This window comes from Aedes aegypti, chromosome 1, assembly GCF_002204515.2.
Source record: "Aedes aegypti strain LVP_AGWG chromosome 1, AaegL5.0 Primary Assembly, whole genome shotgun sequence".
NCBI lineage: Eukaryota > Metazoa > Arthropoda > Insecta > Diptera > Culicidae > Aedes > Aedes aegypti.
The window spans coordinates 17,948,431-17,965,364 of record NC_035107.1 but is presented as its reverse complement, the minus strand read 5'-3'; the positions used below and the strand labels follow the sequence as shown (position 1 = coordinate 17,965,364).

At 38.5% G+C, this 16,934-nt stretch overlaps 1 protein-coding gene across 2 annotated transcripts in view; it reads left to right on the top strand.

Moving 5' to 3' along the window:
- LOC5578728 overlaps positions 1–16,934 on the top strand; it is a 75,210-nt gene that overhangs the window by 38,309 nt on the left and 19,967 nt on the right. The gene's annotated exons all lie outside the window — the stretch shown is intronic.

Sequence of the window (16,934 nt, the reverse complement as noted above, 5' to 3'; positions counted from 1 at the left end):
GTTTGTTGCTGATTTTTTTGTTAAGGGTACCACATGAGGTTAACAAGTTGTTTTCATGATATTTTATTTAATTATTCATAACTATTATAGCATCTATTAGAAAGTTAGACGCGATCCAGTGTTGTGATCTAAAGTCTTGATAGTGTCATATTTTTTATTGTACGTAACTGAAGAAAAATTCTCTCAATAGTGTTGAAACCTTTTGATAAAAGAAACCTATAAGAAATCTAATATTGAAGACAAAAGCTACAAAAAAAGTTTTCTATACAGGTATACGACTAGTTTACCTGCAAAAAGTTTACCTCGTAGAGAACAAGGCGGGTCTATACCCAGGTGATCTAGTATACGTAAAGCAGGTCGGTTTTCTCGGCGCTGGTTTTCTCCATAAAGTTAAAATCTGATTACACCTGGGTATAGACCCGCCTTGGTAGAGAATAGACTTTGTTAATCATATTTGGGAGAAAGCGAGTAACTTCAACAACATCAAAAACATGATAGGTACATACCATGAACATACTCACGAAAAAGCTAAAAATATACTACCACTATGGTTATAAAAGATTTAATTGTAAAATGTTTCTTCAGTCAAGCAAACGACACCAAACTAGTCAGTAAAAACTTAAAAGTGATTTTGTTTATTAAAATCTAACGAGCAACATGAGTAGTCGCTTTCTCAACTGTTGCAGGCCGTTTGCAGAAAAAAAGTGTTCGAAAGAGCTACGAAATCTCACCGAAAGCACCATAGATAAACTGAAAGCGGCTGGTTATGCTCCAATGTCTACATTGAATACAAATTTACGCATTTGTACGTCCTGCCGTTTAAACGTTGACAAACGGGCAATCTGTACATCATCGGTGGATCAGGTTGCAGGAAGTTCGAAAACAACAACAACTGAGGAATTACTAGATGCACCGACAACAACTGAGTTTCAGATATTTTTGAAATGGTCGATCAGAATCGACTTGCATGCCTCCGTGGAATCCCTCAGGTGCAAATAATGTCTGTCTCAAAGGCTGTTCCAGAAAGTCAGCAAATTAGAATGTTTAGGTGAAACAGTTTGGAATCAACTTCTTAGACTTCACTAAAACTTCAAAGGCACAAATCTCGCGAAGAAAGCATCCAACAACAGTGTACTTTTTATTTTGGCTTTGTGCACTAGCAGAAAGCTTAAAATAAGAAGATCAGAAAGGTTTGCCAACTATTTCTCCAGTTTTGTGCCTTTAAAAACGTGAGTAGGGGGACAAGTCGGCCATTGTGCCGGCCATATTTAGATTCCGAGATGTTTCACCTTAAGAGACCTTCCAATATACTAAACACGACGAGTTGCCTTCTCATATCTTCTTTTATACGACCTTGATCGTGAAATAATAGGTTCTGGTTCGCACCAATCAACAGCTGCTCCGGACAAGAACCTGTTCTGCCGATCACAAACATACATCTACAGATAGATCAATCAAAACCGGTCACCGCATTGCGTTGCAATACGGAAATAACGGAATTGAGATTGGACTTCTGCAACGCACAACAGGGTCTATCTTTGCAACGAATGACTCATAATCGACCTATCGCCGTGACAACAGTTCATACTGTTCAGCGAAATTGTCCTTCAATTTGCTCAACCGGATACCCCACTGAATGGAGCGCGAATCATCTTGTTGTCCCCATTCAACTAGATTTGTCATACCCCATCATATCGGCAGTTTTGCTGCATTGCCAACATTCGGCTAGCTTGCAGACAACATAATCTCCCCTTTCTCAAAATAGGGATCGTGACTAATGTTCCACCTACGTTGGCATACCGGTTCGATTCCGACTCGGGGCGCCACCCATCAACTGGATCGTAAATCGTGGGATTTCACCGACATTCAAGTCGATCAAAACCTGGTGGAAGGGTTAATGATTAACCTCAGTCTCGCGCGTTTCGTGATGGCCCACGTGCTTGAATCGAGTGCCAACAACCTCTCGAGCAGTACCATTCGCGCGACTGTTTGCCATAAGTAGGTGGTATACCTTGATAGAGGTGTGTTCGCTTGTAGTAGACCATGCCAGGCGGCAGCGTGCAACATCATTGCGATTGGCATGCGGAGAATTTCTTCCGATGGCGTCGCCATGGTTGCCACTGGACGGTGGAAATGTTGGTCGACTGCGGCTACTACGACGATGATGACTCATCTTTGCGCGCAAACTCCGCGCGCGGTCACGGGCAGCGATGCAACAAGGTGTGCGTTATTCTGCCCGATTCATCGCGAGGTTGGGGAAGGGGGAGGAGTTGCACGCCACCGGATCGGATTCCTGTCAAGGTAGCGCTGGCGGTCGAACGTCTGTTGACTTGATAACAAGCAGCTATTGGTAGCTAACCCGCCACAATATTCTCTCAATCAACGCCATTCAAGTTGGTGGAAGAGGTGAGGAACACTCCAACTGATAGTGTGCGAAAATTAACATAGCGACACTTTCAGACAAGCGAGACTTATTGAGTTAGCACATCTCGTGATTGCACGACGCGGCTAATTCTGCTAAGAAAGCTTATCTCATCTGGAGTAGGTACCTAGTTTTTGCGACAGCTATTTCTTCTATCTTACCGCTATACGCGCCGCCGTCTCCAGCAGCTAGTTAGTACGTGGGAGCTAAGCTTATTAAAATTGAAAGCACGCTGCTTGCGCTGTTTGCTTTGTGATATTGCGCTCTCGATTCCTTCCTTTAGCAAACCAGAATAATGGACAATGGTATTGCTTGTGGATATGATGAGCGACTTGCGCTTCCGCGATTTCATGCATAGAGCAACTCCGGTGCGACAATTGTCTATTTCCATGCAATGCACATGTTTCTCTAAACTTGTTGTGGCGGTCAAGTGCCTTCTCTGTGAGTAACCGCATTTACAGGAGACGTAATTTGTGGGGTATTCGTACATATCGCTGGGGTCACGTTTCGCGAGAAGGTGTCTATCGAGGCCTGAATAGGGACAGTGGAAGAGTTTTGTTGTGTACAATATAGGTATAATTCACTACAATATAAACCACAACGAACATAAAATTCAGCTTAATTCTCGCTATTGTCAATCAAGTTTCATTCGGGTAAAAGATGAGCGCTTCAACCTGGTGCTAACGAGTCATTCCTGACCGTGTACGTCATGCCTTATTGTAGGTACAATCATATTTGCAACAGCTTTGCTAGATTGATAAATGCGCATGTCACGTGCTAGGGGTCGTAGAAATGGAGGAGTTTGGCGAGGAATCTACGCCGATTCAAGAATTCTTCTCCATTGTACACATACTTGTCTTGGGGGATAATTGCCTATAGTCCACCTCTAAAGGTTAAGCATAGCATAGCATAGCATAGACTGACTGTACATGTCAATGGTTGCTACTCCGTGATTGATCGGAACTGGTAAGTGGGCTTCGTAGCCGTACGGTTAGTGTCACCGAGGCATTTAGCCGCATCGTGCTAAGGAGTGTGGGTTCGATTCCCGCCTCAGGCTGAAAACTTTTCGAGAGGAATGTTTTCCGACTGTGCCACTGGGCGTTGCATGCTAGTCCGTTGTCTAGTGTGGTGCTTCCTTCAAAGGGCAAACAGCCCACTGGAAGCATTAACGTGTAGTGTCTTTTTAAAAAAATTGCACTACGATCCAAATGAATAAGGGCTGGGAGTTTCCGCTTACTCTCGAAGTGCAATTTTAGCAGATCTAATATTATTGATCAATAACGGCGCCGGCCAAGTCCTTACAGGCAGTTGGGATGGGGAAGGAATGTTAGGGTGTAATGATTGTTGCTTGTAGAGACCGAGAATACCTCTGCATCTCCACACTCACCACGGGAGTGAGGGAGGAAAAGATCTGGGAGTCACCTCTGGTCGATGATGCGATCCATGGACAAGGGGGAAATATACGACTTATATTTAAAGCTAGTTTTGTATTTTTGTCTCGAGAAGTAGTAGCTTTGGTAGAAGCTTTAAAAAATACGTCAACATCTATAATGTCGAACAATTCAAAAGATGTTTTTATTAATGACGAAAACTGAAAATTACATGTATATATTTTAAATTATATGAAACAGGAATAATGCCGACACTTGTAGTGACGAACTATACATAGTTTGTTTGAAAATTACATGTGAGTATTTCTGTGCATTTGGTCTCGATATGGTAGAAGTTTTAAAAAATACGTCAACATTCACAATGTCGAACAATTCAAAAGATAATTTTTAGTAATGTCAAAAAGAGAAAAATATATGTATATTAAAATTGTATAATAGAAAAGCATAATGCCGACACATATAGTGACGAACCATACAAAGTTTGTTTTAATATTACTTAAAAATATGTGTTATCACAAGCATGAAACGAACTCACCAGTTGGCAGTGCCGTAGCGTGCGGTTGGCCAGGTTGGCACCCGCCAAGGGCGCCAGCCTAAAGGGGGCGCCAAAATACGTGAATCACTCATTTAAATTCTTGAAGATGAATATTAAATTAGGGCTTCTTATAAGTAACAATTTCAAAAGATTTATAAGACATAATAAAGAAAAATACAAAACAGTTTCTGAAAGGCTTTAACAAAGTATGCAATAAGCATTTCAAAAAATATTGTTCATTCCTTTTTTTAAGTTTGAAGTTCAAATAAATAAACATAAGTTAAGTTTGTTAATGAGAAGAAACAAAGATTTGTATCATTCAGATGTGTATGTATGCTGAAAGTTAGACTGTGTGTTTCGATCACTCGATTTATATTAGAATTACTAGAAAAGTTTCCGATCTACGACTCTTTGAGAAATTGACAGGTAAAATTGAAATTCTACTAAAACTTGATAGGTTGCAGCATTATGACTAAATTCATAGAAGAGAATCTCACCGAATACCAGGCTGAATCCTCATAGAAATTTTTATAGAATGAATCTTAGATTATCCTGAGCGGGATCCACGAAATTCTGGGCAGAATTTTAACAGAAAATTAAACAAGATTTTCACAAGATCAATGGCAAGATTTTGAGAAGCTAGCTTTTGCTATATCTTGATCGGCCTTTCACATAATTCAAGGTGTCATACTGATGAATGTTTTTTTCATAACTCTAATCATTTTATAAACTGCTCTAAACATAGCCGATAATTCTCACACCAGACATAATTTTAGAATCTGTAATATATTTTTTAATAATCGTAAGAATGTTCTACACTAGCTGAAACTAGCTTGGTTTTCCAAAAAAAAATGCAGTAGGAAGGTTGAATGTAATTATTTAGACCCCTTCAACATTGTTGTTAATATTTGACCACCTCTCAGAAAGTTTGCATGACTGAGATTTTGCATGTTCACCGTTAAGTTAAATTTAATTATAAAGTTTAAAAAAAAACCTTTGAAATTTTAGTAAATGTTTCCATTTTCCGATATCTTACTGTGAAGAAAGCTTTCAATTTTGATGGTAATAGCAATTTCTTGGGAATAAATTGAAAACTCTTCGATATACTTCCAATATTTTTTTTATTAATTATTGACAAAATTTGTGATTTCCAAACAGCAATTTTGCAATAAAACTTCTAGAGAATATCTTGGCTAAATCTACGCAAAATAAATTTCCTGAAAATTGAAATTTGTTTTAATTTTTCAATAATCTAAAGCATCCTATCTTATCTAAAAAAGATACAATACTTTACAATTACTTTTATGAGGTTCGGTTTTGTTTTAAAATCATAATTTTGTAATGAGTTGCTATTGCTTTCGAGTTGTATTTCAGGCATAAACTCTTAAATTCTTCCCAGTTAACCAAAGTTTTAAAACTCTGCTTGAAAACAAATGGTCCGAAATGTTCAGGAGAATTTCTATAAAAAATGTATTTCACCTAAATTTACAAATTTTGTTTGAAACATCTAGTAGATACTGTAAATTTGTTCTCAGCAATATGAACTGTATATTTCTTCGTATTTTTTAAATGCATCTTTCAGATATTACTCAAAAGTACGCAGACAATATTCATTAAAAATAATGGAATACCGGGTACCCCCGTTCGTTTGACCACATTTAATCTGAGCACTTTTTAATCTGTACCCCGCTAATTTGCACATCGTTCAGATTAAAAATGGTTCAAACGTCATTTAGCTCATGGAACGGAGTGATGTCAGATGGAACGGAGAGAAGTGAGATGGAACGCTGTGGAACGGAACGCAGAATCAAATCAAAACAGGGAAAGAGATAACCAGAAACACGTTTCTAGGGTGACTAGATGTTCAAATCAAAAATGAACCCCGATGGTTTGCATGAGGTACCGTTCAAATTAGCGGGGGTGCACGGTACACATTTTTCTTGCAGGAGTTAAGTCAATAATGTAATGTGTTCTGATCTCAAGAAAATAATATAACTTTGTATGACACTTTTGACGATTTTCATAAAATTCTCGTAGAAATCTTTCAAAAATAATTTTTGCTAAGCTTTTATTAAGGGGCGCTGAAATGGAGGTTCGCCAAGGGCGCCATGAAGCCACGCTACGGCTCTGCCAGTTGGTAATCCATCCTCGACTGAACACAAAACTTCTTGGCGTCCCGAAAACAAACCGTCTTGCTTGTGCCTTCATAAATACCTACCCAGCAAGACGCTCTAAAACAGAAAAAAAATTCTTCGGAGACGAAAACACGCGCGAAACCGTGAGCAAAATCTATCGGACGACGCAAAACTGAACGGTCCTGCTTGGGCTTCACGAAGTACTCTAATGCGTTATGTGTTTAGGTTAAGTTAGGTTAAGTAAATTGAAAGCGTTTTTTTCTCTTATAAGCAGGTGAAATCAACTCACCTGTAAAAATCTGAACTGCTACGGCAAATGAAATGTAATAAGTTTTTAACAAAATGTTAAAAAAATCTTAAATTTGTTTTACCAAATTAGGATAACAGTGTTGTTAAACACAGAACACCTAGATATAAGCTTCAGGTCAAACTCAACAAGGTAAAAATTGCACTTCGATCCAAATGAATAAGGAATGGGACGCTTACTCTAGAAGTGCACATTTAGCAGCTCTCATATTACTGATCAATAACAGCGCCGGACAGTCTTACAGTCAGATGGGATGTGAAAGGAATGTTAGTGTGTAATGGTTGTTGCTTCTAAAGACCGAAAATATCACTGCATCGTCACAATCACCACGGGAAGGGTATTCATTAGTGAGGGAGGAAAAATATCTGAGAGTCAACTTTGGTCGGAGTTGCGATCCATGGATAAGGAGAAAAAATAAGGCCCTTACTTAAAACTAGTTATAAATAAATAGTTAAAGATTTTAAAAATTACGTCGACATTCATAATGTCGAACTATTCGAAGTTTATTTTAAATAACGACGATAAGTAAGTTTGTGTATATTTACATATTACCGTAAAGTGCCGTAATTCAGCGCAGTTAAGGAATAAAACGATTCAAATTGTTAATTAAAAATTAGTATTGCTTCAACAAAAAAGCTTTATGGGTGGATCGCTAGCAAATCTATTCAAGATTATGGGAACAATATAAACTAGACTGTATTCATAATTTACAATTGTGATTTTTTTGAAATAGTTCACTCGTTGAAATCGCCTAATTCCGCGCATTTTTCCATATTCCGCGCAGAAGAATGCCTAATCTCGCGCACTGAAACAATCAAATTAACATTAATTTTGATAAGGGGCTGCATCCATTAGTTACGTAACACTTAAAATTGAAACTTTTCAACCCCCTCCCCTTCCGTAACACTTTTTGTATGAGAAAACGTAGAGTTTTGTATGAACCGTAACTTTTTAGTATACGTTCAGTTTTTTTTATTAACTTTTTGTCTATCACATGAAATAAAGATAACCAAAACCGTGGCATTGGTACGTGTGAATTTCGTCTAGGGGAAAGTGGGGCATTTTGGCCATCTTAAGAAAAGTCGTAATACCGTAATCCGGGGTAACATTGATCAGTGGGGTAAAATTGATCGCAATGACCCTCTTCGTAAAAAGCTCGAATCAACATTTGTTGATGAAATATTTTCAATGCATGAATGGCGATTCTCTTTCTTCTAATCATGAGCTAATAAACAATAAGGTTTTTGCGAAAATAAAGTTGTGTTCATGCGTAAATTATTCAACTTTTGTAAACAATGATTTTCATGATTATGGATGACGCTATAAAAGAATCATGTCTGACATGAGTTCTGTAAACGATATGAGCATGAGAAATGCGGTTGTTACTAAAAATGACATCGCCGAAAACGACTCCGTTGTCAAAATTTTCATAAATATGTCCAATAAAACATAATTCACAAATTATTATAAAGCGTGAAGAATTTCCTTAGGAAATTGCATACATTTAGGCGTATTCCACAATTCAAGGTGTTTTCAACTTTAAAATAACTCAAAAAGTAAATGACTTATAAGAGTTTGACCTTCATATTCGGCTTCAGGGACCATGATTTTAGTAAGTAATGATATTTTCAATATTACCGAACGATGTTTTCATGGTGTGATCAATGTTACCCCATATCAGCTAAATCAAAAACTCACTTAAAACATTTTTTTAAACATGCTTTAAACTTTCAGAAGACAAAATACAGTACATAAACACGAACAATGGGTGGCAGTACTTGTTTTAAAAATATAGAATTCGCAACACATGCATTCTCAAATCAAATGTTTAGGAAATATTCAAAAAAATGATCAATGTTACCCCGGATTACGGTAATTGAAATTTTTAGATCAATACACTAGATACGCACGATTTCCGTCGTCTTAAAAAAAAACACGAATGAATTTTTCGTCGATTCTTCTGTCGATGGGGTGATATGAGCACCCCATTTTATGTTGTGAAATTATCCCATAGAATCTAACAATTTTATTCACTGAACTGGAAAGTTTAGAAATAAAATACTCTTTCGAAATCTACTGAGCTCATATTTGGCTTAAATATGCTTCTTATTGCATAGTTTAAGACAATTCGGTCGAGAAAAAAACCCCATCTTCTTCTTCTTGGCATTACCGTCCTCACTGGGACAGAGCTCGCTTCTCATCTTAGTGTTATTATGAGCACTTCCACAGTTATTAACTGAAGCTTTCTTTGTCAAAGTTGCCATTTTTGCATTCGTATATATCGTGTGGCAGGCAAGAACCTAAGGGTCATCCATAAATTACGTCACACAAAATATGGCCATTTTCAATCCCTCTCCCCTGTATTATCATACTTTTTGTATGGAGGCTTCGTAAATTATGTAGAGATCGTTAAGTTTCCGTGAATCATTTCCCGAGAGTGTGTCGTAATTTCTACAAATTACGACCTGTTGAACATGTGAACGATATGGATTGTATAATATAAATAAGAATCATAAACAAGTATACATTGCCAATGTTATGTGTGGTTCATTATGCTAAGTAAATTTTGTGCGCACAGATGTACACACTTAATTCAGAATGCCGAATCTCGGCTAATTTCAACCGAGATAACCACAGCCGAGCTCGTGAAAAAAATCTAAGTGTTTATAGACTATTTTGTTGGGGCTGTGCATAAACCACGTGGTATTTTTCCCTGTAAGGGACCGTACATAAATGACATAGCATTTTAGGGGGGAGGGGGGAGTCTACGATTTTGCTACGAACCATGTATTAAGTATGGGAAAATAAGCTACGAAGGGGGAAGGGGTGTCAAAAATTGGTCAAAAGATGCTACGTCATTTATGGACGCTGCCTAAGTGGGTTTTCCGATATTCCGCTTGTACATGAAACGTATGTATGCATAAAGTTACTTTTCGGAGAAATAGACAGATGTGAAGACGGATATAGCATGTTTTACTTGTCTGTTGTTATGCGAAGAACAGTGCGCGGAATTAGAACATTATGAAAAAAGACGTGGCCTAATTCCGCGCAAAACTTTTTGAATAAAACTCAATAATTATGGTAATATTTGATAAGATTTCATAGAAGCACCATGAAACATATCTGTAGCAAGTAGTTCCATGGAATATTTCATAAAAAATAAAACATTTTTAATAAAGAAATCGCGTTTGTTGTTGTCCTACAGTCTTAGCGCTGACGCTAAGAAAATTAGAAAAATAACGTCTACTCCGACGGGCCTTCACTGATTATTTTTTTATGCTGCGAAAAAATGCCTCATTTGCTTTTATTTGTGATTCAAACTTATTCATAATCAAAGTAGCCTCGAATAGCATTAAAAGTTGCTGAAATATTATGTGTGTTTCCATATATAAATAATTTTGTATGAAATGCGCGGAATTAGGCACTGCGCTGAATTAGGGCACTTTACGGTACATAAACGCAACGTTGTCACGATAAATATGTGTTATCACAAGCATGAAACGAGCTCGCCAGGTGATAATCCATCTTCGACTGAATACAAAATAATGTCAAAAAAGCACCTTCTGACGGTATGTGAAAGAACCCTATCCATCAAGATCTTTAGTTTAGTTAGTTTAGTAGAACCTAACTTAATATTCTGTAAATGGTACTCACCGCTGCAGTTCATCACAAACGTCCGCCCTGACCGCGAATTTGGTTGACCTTCATCTGGATCGGTTCATGAGCCCGCTTTTTCACCTCTACGTACTGGCCCAACAAGGGTGATTACTATATCCTGTCAGTAAAATAAGTAATCATAGAAAAAACATGGTTGTATGAATTTTAATAACCAGTGCATATCCAGTTTTGGACATCTAGAACATTTATCTTCGCTATACATAGGTAACATATTAATTTTTTTACCTCAATTTCCAGCCACATGCGTGGTTTCAGAAGCGTTACAGTTAATACGAACGTTATTCAAAAGCATAACCAAAAAATACATATTTTTTTCGCTAAAATTTTTCATAATCAGTCTTATGCCATTTCCTAGTTAGTCTTAAAGATTGTGGTAACTTGCTGTTTCAATCAGACAATTTTTCCAGCGGAGTTTAGTCAAAAATACAAATCTGTGGAAAACGTGCGTGCCAGGTGCAATGCCTTTAAAACAACACGTATGGCTAAAAACTAAGGTAAATGAAAAAAGATTTAATCTTTATTTTGTCAAAACAAACTTTATAGATGTGCAAAACAGGATGTACACTGGAAATTAAAATTCATACATACATCTTTTATCTACGATCATTTACTTTACTGACAGGAATTAGTAATCACCCTGTATATCGTGGAACAACTCGGTTTTCAGAATCGGCAGCACGATCCGCTTGTAGTCCTCGAAGTCGGCATACTCTTCCACCATAGGAAGAAGCGGTTGATTACCGTTGATGGCCGCCGCTGATGGATTATCGAACCAATCGGCAATCCAGCCGGTAATGTCCTTGATGATTTCGTTTTGGCAGCTCTCCTGCGACAGTCCACCTCTAAAGGTTAATGGTATTAAGTCCTCTTCAACTGTAAAAAGTCAACGGTTGAGCGACCTTATCCAGACCGATGTTTTTTTTGAGTTCTGTGCCTACTGTTACGATTATTTTTGCTACAATGAAATGTTACAGTAATTTTATTTATATGAAACAACCAAAAAGCATATAAAAGTTCCCTAAAGTAATGATATGACTTACAAAGCACTATAAATTTAGAAAAAAAAATCCTATGGTTAAGCACGTGGCAACATTGCCTGAATGGCGTTTCGACTTCAGACATCAAATTGCAAAATTCAAAGGGGTCGATTCAGTATAAAGTGTCCTGTAGAAACCTGAATCCTAGACCAAACCTCTGAGACAGCGACAGCGACGGATAAGCTGTCGACTAAAAGCCATTCATTGTGATTAAACATAAGTATTTACGGGATTGACTTGAGGCGCATAGTCATCCCGTAGGGCGTTCTGTGAATTATGTATTTGTCTTAATTAATTAATTGTAATACTTCTTGGATACCTGAATGGCCGGAACATAACTTCTAGAGCCGAAAGTATTGTGGAGCTCCATCTCCGTTGGTTATGGGGCATCCTTTGACGTCACGTCGTTTGACACATTGTTCTCCATCTTCTGTACGCCGCCAAAGATAGTCCTGAGTACCCGGCGTTTGGAAGCCCCAAGAGCTGGCAGGTTTTTTTCCAAGCATAGGCCACGTTCCATGCCCGTAGGGGACTACCGGTCTTATGAACATTTTCTAATCGCAGCTCCGTATTTCATGGCTAACATTATTATCAGCCGTCAGCTAGAATCCAAAGTAGACGAACTCGTGAACCACCTCGAACGTATTCTAGACTATCGTCACACCGCTTCCTGGGTGAACCCGGTCGTGTTCGGTTCCGCATACCAGAATGTATTTTGTCTATCACGCGTCACCACCAATCCGACATTTACTGTCTCGCGTTTCAGGTGCGTGTACAGGTCTGATACCTTTCAAAATCTTTGGTCGTCATATCATCTTTGAAGAAAACAAACTGACTGGATCTGGTGAAAATTGTCCCAAGAGTAAGCTAATCAATCAACTTATCACTTGAACTTTCCCACCGTTTTTCACACAAGTGTCGCACTGATCGTTCTAGGCTTCCTGGGAAAGTTGTTCTCGTTCGATCGATGAATCTGGACTATACAGCATTCTATAACTTACCGACTGCCTTCTTGTTCTAGAGTTGTTGAATGGCATCTCCAACCTCCCGCTAAGTGGGACTGGTTGGTTTTCATTACTGACATAAACATTATTACTGACAAAAACATCCGTTATTGTCTTGACCTTCATTGTCTGCGCTCTCAGCACCATTCAGGAGTTTATCGAAGTGCTGCTTTCTCCTTTAGATTTTTTTCTTTTTTTACAAGGGGAAAATCGCAGGAGATTCAGAGTGTTCAAACCTATACAGACACTGCCTATAGCAAGCATGTCCTGACAGAAACTGTGTCAGGTGGAAGTTCACTTCCCCATGGTTTCTTTCATACCAATCCGACACATTAGCCGATCCAGCTACCTTTAGTGGATTTATCCCATTCCTGCTGCCAACTTCTGAGCGTTGCCTCTTTACACCCGTTGCGGACTCCTCTGGTACCTCTTTGATTGAAGCATTGAACATCTTCCTTGATGATGAGCTATGATGCACACGGCCTCTTTAGAAACCGTTCGGTATGCGCTTGATACTGTTGTACGTGCTTTCCAACCGCTTTAGGTTCCTGCTCGTTTTAAGCGCTTTGGCCAGATTGGTGTTCCATACCTCAGTATGGATAACGCTACGCCTGCCAGGAGCTTGCGTTTGCTGGAAATTACAGCAGAGCTGTTAGCTGTTTCTTCATAAGCTCCGCTATAGCCGTAGATGCCCTTTTACAGCATATTCAACGTGGCTAACGAAGCTGAGCTTGTCATCGATTATTACCCCAAGATGCCTAAGGGATCGCTTGAACTCTATTCGAGTGTACGAAGGTACGGTGCTGCCATCTGGGAAAAGTTTGCTCGATGCGTGAAGCGTCGAAAATTTTACCCGGCAAGGTATAGGAAGCGAAATTTCAAATGCTCATATAAAATTAACTACAATAGTTATTTAAAATCTTTTCAGTATATGTTGATATACTTTTGATGGGCTACATTATAGGCATATAATTTTGAGTTTTATATTTTTTTCTCAATATGCTGCTGATTCTATAGTTGATCAATAGTCTAACCCCGTACACTTGACAGAATTTAATTAACAAGTGTTTTGAATTTTTTAGAAGCATTTGAAAATTGACTCCCTATGCTTTGCCATGTCAAATAATCGGAGCTTCACGCATAGGGTCAACTGTGGTAATTACCTTCGTAGACGCGAATGGTGCAATCACCTACCGAGATAAGCGCCCGTTGCGCGGACTTGCGGTTGTTCACCTTCACCACCTCAGTCTTGTGACGGGCCAGTCCTAATTACCTACACTGAGAAATATTTTTACCTAATTTTTGAGTTTACTTTACCCAAAATTAAGTATATTGATTATAGTTTCAACCCAAAATCTCTCGGTTTTCTCTTTCTCCCACACGAATGTTGTCAAAAATAGAGAGAGCTGCATCTACCCAATAGGGGTACTTTGGCCCAATAAGCCAAATTTGGGTAAATGCAACTTTTCTTATGTTTGGGTGGAAAGAACTCAATTTTGCGTTAAATCAACCCAAAATTGAGTATATTTTTGTAATGGAATTAAAGCCGAACTACCTAGTGGGGACCTTGGAAATTTACCCAAAATTGAGTTATTGGGCTCAACTACGGAATTGCGTTGAAACAACCCAAAATTGAGTTGAATTCCGTCTCCGTGTAGACTTCATCCAAAGACAAATTAAAGACCCTCATGTCCCTTGCAGTTGCCCAAAATTTTATGGCTCATAAGGTAATCTAGAATGCCGTTCAAAGTGTACTGCGATCTGGGGCAGCCTCAGTACGTCATCGTACATCGCATTTCATAACATCGGGCTTAGGGTTGAACCTTGAGGTACTCCCGCGGTTAGTCGCACGCTTCTGCCCCTCCTCTGTGGTATGCAGTAAAATCTTACCGTCAAAATAACTTTCCAGGAGCTTGCACAACTGCACCGGTACCTTGAGGCGGTGAAGCGCGTGTGTTATTGTTTCCCAGTTTGCGCTTTTGAACGCATTCTTCACATCCAGAGTGACAACCGCGCAGTAACGGATGCCGCTCCTTTTATACTCGATTGCTACCTCAACTGTCTGAACGACCGACTAGATAGCGTCCAGTGTAGATTTACCTTTCCTGAATCTAAACTGGTTGTTGGACAGGCCGTCCGCGGTCCGCACTCTCCGTACACGGACACGTTGAGAATCAACCTCTCCAATAACTTGCCCGTCGTATCTAGTAGACAGGTAGCTCTATACGCCGACGGGTCACCAGGTGGTTTCCCCGCCTTTGGTAGTAGCACCAATTTCTGTCGCTTCCATACATCCGGGAAGATTCCTTGATCAATGCAGCGTTGCATCGTGATTCTGAACATGTCCGGATCCGCGTTCACTTCCGCTATTGAGGCAACATTCGGGATACCATCGGGTCCCGGTGCCTTGTTTAACGCGAATGATTTCACGACTTCTGTCAGCTCTTCGTTCGTCACTCTCGCCACTTCTTCTCCTTCATCTGCCGCATACGGCGCTGGGGGCCATGGGCTTCTGGAATGGTGCGGGAAGAGTACATCGATTATTGATCGCAGCATTCCCTTCAAAGCATGCATTTGAAATTATACATCAAACATAACCAATTATCAGTTTCTGGAGAAATTATTGATCTGTTAAAACTCTCGTTGGCTTCAAGGAGGAGAAACATCGAATTGCCAAGTTTGTTTTATTTTTTGTATTGGTATATTGTGTGACAGCTACGATGATACTCTATGCCCGGTGATGTCAATGAAATTTCCATTACGGAAAGATCATGAACCGACCGGGAATCGTACCAGACACCTTTAGCATGACTTTGTTTTGTAGCCGTTCGCAGCTGACGGTACACAGTAACTGCCCAGCAATTTTGTAATCCTGATCAAGAAAGTTTTTTCAAATTTTTGCGCGCACTTTTATTTCTCTTCTCTTTTATTCCATATTGGATTTCTCAGAAGTGCGTTCGAACAAAGCTGGGAAAAAAATCATGTGATGTTTTTATTTTTTTTAGACCAATAGACGGTTCAGCTTCTAAATTCGATCACTAAACTGCCCATAACTGCATATTTGTAACATTCGACAAAAGTAGGCATTGAGTAAATGGGATACTAAGTTTGCCTTTTATTGCAGTATAGGAGGAAACTAAAATTTCAAAAAATCACTAAAACTTCAAAGGTGCTTATTTGAGGCTGAAATTTTGTACAACTCATATCGCATATAGGGTGAGTAGTCAGAAAATAATTCTGATAGAAATTTCGTTGCTACTGCATTATGAGGCTCATGTATAATCTCAGTGTGACTGTTATGTGATTACAATTGCCAATGTGACAAAACAACTTGGTATTTTTTTTCGAATTTTCTAGAACAATCTCACAGATTTCAGTAAGTTGATCGAAAGTATTTGTCATTTGATTACTCTCCCCGGCATTAACCCTCTAGTACCCAATTTTTTTTTTCGATCTAAATATTATTTTTCGTTATCTAAAATCATTCTAAACACGGTTTGGGCAATGAATTATTTTTCTTCGCAAATTTATGAATTTTGATTTTTATTATTTTTATTTTTGAACATCCCTATTCCTTTAAATTTTTTCTTGAAGCCTCTTCTGTTTAGTGATTTTTGACAATAATTGGTGTTGTGGGAAAAATATGAAAACTACGAAAGCTCAAATGTTTGTATTTATTATCGCGTGTGCCACTATAGGAATACATGTGCCTATAGTAGCACTATTTCTAATTTCTGTTCCTATAGTAGCACTAGCATCACGGCGTTGGCAAAATACTTATCAAAACCGTATTTTTACAAAACTTTTATATTTTTCCTACAAAGCTTTCGTTTGATGTAAACAAGTTCTTAATTCATCAATTATTTCGTATAATAAAAAATAGTTTCTCTCAGTAATGCTACTATAGGAACAAAAGATTTACTATAGGCACAAGGGAGCTCAAATTTTAAGCTAAACTAATAATTTCGATCATTTTTTGAACAAAATCAAGCTGTGTATCAATGGTACTTAGATTAATAGCTCCAGACCTTCATGTCAAAAAATGTTTTGAAAAGATTTATAGCAAAACGGCCGTAAAAAGCCACTAGTGCGACTATAGGGGACTGTCCACTAAGGGAACACCGACCCTAATACAAATAAGTTTCAAAAATCATAAAAAACTTTTCTTATATGCGTGTTATGAGTCAAGGTTTGAGCCAAAAATAAAATCATTTTAATTTCCGAGCTACGAAAAAATACACAAAATTCCAAAGTGTACCCCGTCTAAAGGCGGGATTGGGTATTAGTGGGTTAACTCGAAATTTTCAAAAATGTCGAATGTGACAAATATGCAGTTATGGGCAGTAAAGTCGTTGTAAGAACCAAATATATTCATTCCAATTCTAAGCGGACCACACCTTAATATTTGTAAATAATAGTGGTTAG